This window comes from Gopherus flavomarginatus, chromosome 4 (genome assembly GCF_025201925.1).
Source record: "Gopherus flavomarginatus isolate rGopFla2 chromosome 4, rGopFla2.mat.asm, whole genome shotgun sequence".
Lineage (NCBI taxonomy): Eukaryota > Metazoa > Chordata > Testudines > Testudinidae > Gopherus > Gopherus flavomarginatus.
Genome location: NC_066620.1, coordinates 17,951,642 through 17,957,641, shown reverse-complemented (window position 1 = coordinate 17,957,641; position 6,000 = coordinate 17,951,642).

The window sequence follows — 6,000 nt, the reverse complement described above, 5'->3', positions numbered from 1 at the left end:
ATATCAGCTTGGTTGTATTGCAATAGTTGTGTGCTCCAGATGGGACATGGATTTCATTGTTAAATTCAGTATTTGCAGAAATTCAGAAATGCAGCATGAATTGCACACTTGGGCTTTTGATACTATCTCACATGACCTTATCATAAACAAACTAGGGAAATACAACATAGATGGAGATACTTTGGGGGAGTACATAATTGGCTGGAAAACCATTCCCAGAAAGTAACTATCAGTGGTTCACAGTCATGCTGGAAGGACATATCGAGTGGGGTCCCACAAGGGTAAAGTTCCAGGTCTGGTTCTGTTCAATATCTTCATCAGCGATTTAAATAATGGCATAGAGAGTACACTTATAAAGTTTGCAGATGATACAAAGCTGGGACTGGTTGAAAGTGCTTTGGAGCATAGGATCAAAATTCAAAATGATCTGGACAAACTGGAGAAATGATCTGAAGTAAATAGAATGAAATTCAAGAAGGACAAATTCGAAGTACTTCACTTAGGAAGGAACAATCAGTTGCACGCATACAAAATGGGAAATGACTGGCTAGGAAGGAGTACTGCAGAAAAGGATCTGGGGGGTCATAGTGGATCACAAGCTAAATATGAGTCAACAGTGTAACACTGTTGCAAAAAAAGGAAACACCATTCTGGGATGTATTAGCAGGAGTGTTGTTAAGGAAGACACAAGAAGTAATTTTTCCAGTATACTCATAGACTCATAGACTCTAGGACTGGAAGGGATCTCGAGAGGTCATTGAGTCCAGTCCCCTGCCTTCATGGCAGGACCAAATACTGTCTAGACCATCCCTAATAGACATTTATCTAACCTACTCTTAAATATCTCCAGAGATGGAGATTCCACAACTTCCCTATGCAATCTATTCCAGTGTTTAACTACCCTGACAGTTAGGAACTTTTTCCTAATGTCCAACCTAAATCTCCCTTGCTGCAGTTTAAGCCCATTGCTTCTTATTCTATCATTGGAGGCTAAGGTGAACAAGTTTTCTCCGTCCTTCTGATGACACCCTTTTAGATACCTGAAAACTGCTATCATGTCCCCTCTCAGTCTTCTCTTTTCCAAACTAAACAAACCCAATTCCTTCAGCCTTCCTTCATAGGTCATGTTCTCAAGACCTTTAATCATTCTTGTTGCTCTTCTCTGGACCCTCTCCAATTTCTCCACATCTTTCTTGAAATGCGGTGCCCAGAGCTGGACACAATACTCCAGTTGAGGCCTAACCAGCGCAGAGTAAAGTGGAAGAATGACTTCTCATGTCTTGTTTACAACACACCTGTTAATGCGCTGATTAGGCCTCAACTGGAGTATTGTATCTTGTTCTGGGCAACACTTTTCAGGAAAGATGTGGACAAATTGGAAAGAGTCCAGAGAAGAACAACAAAAATGATTAAAGGTCTAGAAAACATGACCTAGGAGGGAAGATTGAAAAAGTTGGCTTTGTTTAGGCTGGAGAAGAAAAGACTGAGAGACATGTGATAACAGTTTTCAAATACATAAAAGGTTGTTACAAAGAGGAGGGAGAAAAATTGTTCTCCTTATCCTCTGGGTATAGGACAAGAAGCAATGGGCTTAAATTGCAGCAAGGGTGGTTTAGATTGGACATTAGGAAAAACTGCCTAACTTTCAGGGTGGTTAAGAACTGGAATAAATTGCCAAGGAGGTTGTGGAATCTACGTCATTGGAGATTTTAAAAAGCAGGTTAGACAAACCCCTGTCAGGGCCCAGGGGTGATCTAGATCAATAGTCCCCAAACATTTTACTTTGTGCCCCCTTTGCCCCTGTCAGTGCCCCTCCTAGCCCCCCAGACCCAGGCCAGGAGTGAGGTCACGGCTCTGCAAGGGAGGGACATGGATGGGGTAAGGGGGCTGAGGCCAGCAGCCAGGCTCCCAGGTACGGGGTCAGCAGCTGGGGCCAGGGCCAAGAGTGTAGCTGGGTGGCACTCCCTCCCCACCTCCCCCCACCCCAGTGGGGGCCGCAGCCGACCCCTCGCGTGAACAGTCCCCCTTGGCTCCCTGGGGGGCACCTCACAGTTTGGTGACTTCTGGTCTAGATAATACTGAGTCCTGCCATAAGTGCAGGCGACTGGATTAGATGATCTCTTGAGGTCCCTTCCAGTCTTACAATTCCATAGTTCTATGATTGTTTTCATCTGCCCCAGAGGGTAAGGCACGTTTCTCAGGAGAATATTGCTGAGAATACTTCAATGATACCTGGTTAAATGCAGATCATTCTAGCACCCCCAGAAGCAGTAGCGCAATGGCCTGTCAGTGTGAGACTCTAGTTCTCCCTTTCCCCTGCTGATGGCATTAAATATTATTAATATTATTGAGTCACTTACTTAACTAGATCGTCACATTTTGATCTGGCCCATAATAAGAAGCAGTGTATAGTGCTGCCCCTGTAACAGCCTGGGGGGGAGATTGTGACTTGGGGAATCATAATCTCCATCCCATTCCAGGAAGGGGGTATGCATGCTGTCTGACACACCACCATAGCAATGCTTTTCAGTGCATGGGGAGGTGGCAGAGTCTCCCTCTCCCTCCAGGGCCTCTGTCATAGTTTCCTGCCTACCTCTATGATGATCATATACAGCAGCTCCGTAAAGTCCTGTGTGTGTAGGGCGCAAGGGGGTTCTTTTGCTTCTTTTCTCCCTTGAACCAGTGCACTGGCTGAACCAAGATCTGGTCCTTACAGAGCACCAGAAAGGTGCAGGACAGTTTACAAAGCCCACTGAGTCTGCGCAGAAATATTTTTTAATTCACTGTCAATTTTTAATGCTTAACTCCCCCGCACCCCCAGCACGTTATCCACATGCCAGGTGATTTCTTTGCTAGACATTTTTGACTTTGCAGTGATCAAAGAAGTTATAATTATTTTTCAATGAATTTTCCCCCCATTTATCCTATACTCGAATACAGATTAATGGATTTTCCTTTAAATTAGAACTGGGCATAAAAAAGGAGGTGTGTGGGGGGGAGGGGGCATTTTAATATATTTCTTTACAAAATTTCCCTTTTTTTCCTAAAATTAAAAAAGAGGAAAATTTAAGACGTCATCATTATTTTTCCTGATCTATTTTTTATTTCAAATTCCAAAATTGCATCAAAATTTGGAATTAAAAAAATTCTACCAGCTGTACTAAAGATATTCACATCTGGGATGAGACAAAGCGTGAACAATTTCAGCCCTAAAAAGAGGGTGTTATGAACATAAGAAAACAAAGGGCCAGATTCTGCCAACCTTACAGTGAGTGGTACCATACTTGCATGAGTAACTTGTTGAAGCCAGTGGGACCACTTGCACAGAATGTGGCTCCAAAGTGATTATAATGGAAATCTGAATATGATCTTAACTATAGGTTTCATTACTGGGAAAAGTTGCAACCAAGCTTATAACAGTCAATTAAATATCAGGCTTTCTTGAAAGAGGTTGTTTTGTAACAAAAACTATTTGTTAAGCTTGATCGCACGCGTTATAATAAATGAACTTTACTAAACTGAAGATTAACATGAAATAAAAATTCAATTTAGCCAAATGGTTTATAGCAATACCACATAGTAGAGGGGGATATCTTGAACCTGTTTTAGTTGGAAATAGAAAATGTGGAGTGTTGTTAGACTATCTGTTTGAGAGCGTAGAAAAAATGATTGGTGACTTGTACTGGTGGAGAGACCCACTTTTGCTAAAGCTGCAGTAACTGAATGTTTTCGTGAGGGTTTGAATTGTCAAAGCATCTAATGATGGTTTTAAATAAAGCTGAAGGATATTGAGTGGCTCTTTGGTGGACTAGTTTGATAATCAGGTCCAGTACTACTGCCACCGACATCAGTGGAGAAACTACTGTTAACGTTAGTGCATGATCAGGCACTCACCAGTAACCCCAGAACACAATGGAAACATTCTCCTAATTCTCTGTTGCTCTGCACCTTGTTTAGTAAATGACACCAGTGCAAAGCAGTTATGCCAATCCCAAGTGTTCAAAAATCATGAGCTTGGCTTAAAAGTTATGAAATTTTTGGAGGAAAAATTTGAAGGGTTGTTTGTTTTTCATTTACTTTCTGGTTGTTGTGCCTTTTTGTGTTGTGAAAAGAAGGTAAATAACACATCTCTATTTACTTTTCTACACTACTCATGATTTTATAGACCTCTATTATTTCTCCCTTTAGTTGTCTCTTTTCTAAGCTGAACAGCCCTTATCTCTTTAGTCTCTCCTCATATGGAATGTTTCCCAGTACCACGATATCTTTTTTGAGATGCGGGGACCAGAACTGGACACAATGTTCAAGGTGTGGGCACACCATGGATTTATATAGTGACATTATGATATTTTCTGTCTTATTTTCTATCCCTTTCCTAATAGTTCCTTAGATTCTGTTAGCCTTTTTGACCGCTCCTGTGCATTGAGCTGAAATTTTCAGAGAGCTATCCATGGTGACTCCAAGATATCTTTCTTGAGTGGTAACAGCTAACTTAGAATCCATCAGTATATATGTGTAGTTGGGATTATTTTTTCCAACATGCATTACTTTGTACTCATCAGTGCTGAATTTCATTTGCCATTTTGTTACCCAGTCACCCGGTTTTCTGATATCCCCTGTAACTCTTTGCAGCCAACTTTGGACTTAACTATCTTGAATAATTTTGTAGCATCTGAAGACTTGCCACTTCACTGTTCACTCTCTTTTTCAGATCATTAGTGCATACGTTGAACAGCACAGGTCCCCAGTACAGATTCTTCATGGACCCTGCTGTTTTAAGAACATAAGAAGAGCCATACTGGGTCAGACCAAAGGTCCATCCGGTCCAGTCTCCTGTCTACCAACAGTGGCCAATGCCAGGTGCCCCAGAGGGAGTGAACCTAACAGGTAATAATCAGGTGATCTCTCTCCTGCCATCCATCTCCACCCTCTGAAAAACAGAGGCTAGGGACACCATTCTTTACCATCCTGGCTAATAGCTATTAATGGACTTAACGTCCACGAATGTATCTAGTTCTCTTTTAAACCCTGTTATAGTCCTAGCCTTCACAACCTCCTCAGGCAAGGAGTTCCACAGGTTGACTGTGCACTGCGTGAACTATCTCTCTCCAGTGTGAAAACTGACCATTGATTCCTATCTTTTATTTCCTATCTTTTAGCCCAGTACTGATCCATGAGAGGACCTTCCCTGTTATCCCATGACTACTTAGTTTCCTTAAGAGCCTTCTGAAAATCAAGGTACCCTGTATCAACTGGATCACCCTTATGCACATACTGATTGACACCCTCAAAGAATTCTAATAGCTTGATGAGGTATGATTTCCCTTTACAAAAGCTGTGTTGACTCTTACCCAACAAATCATATTTTTCTATGTATCTAATAATTTTGTTCTTTGCTATAGTTTCTAGCAATTTGCCTAGTACTGAAGTTAGGCTCACTGGCCAGTAATAGCCAAGATTGCCTCTGGAGCCCTTTTAAAAAATTGGCATTACATTATCTACCTTCCAGCATCTGGTGGAGAGACTTGTTTCAGCAATAGATTACATACCACAGTTAGTAGTTCTGCAATTTCATATTTGAGTTCCTTCAGAATTCTTGGGTAAATACCATCTGGTCCTGCCAATTTAGTACTGCTTATCAGTTTGTCCTAAAACCTCTTCTCTTGGCACATCAATGTAGGACAGTACTTCAGATTTGTTTCCCCGAAAGGGTAGCTCTGATGTGGGTATCTCCCTCACATCTTCTGTAGTGAAGACTGATGCAAAGAATTAATTTAGCTTGTCTGAAATGGCCTTGTCTTCCTTGAGTTCTCCATTAACAACTTGGTTGTTTAGTAGCCCTACTGCCTGTATTTCAGGCCTCCTGTAAATGTACTTTAAAAACATTAAAGCTGAAGTTCTCCCATATTTTCATGAATCTGGGAGCTGGCACTTTAAGAGAAATACCAAATATTATGAGACTCACCATAAAATTGTGACATATCAGCACTGGCAGAGTGA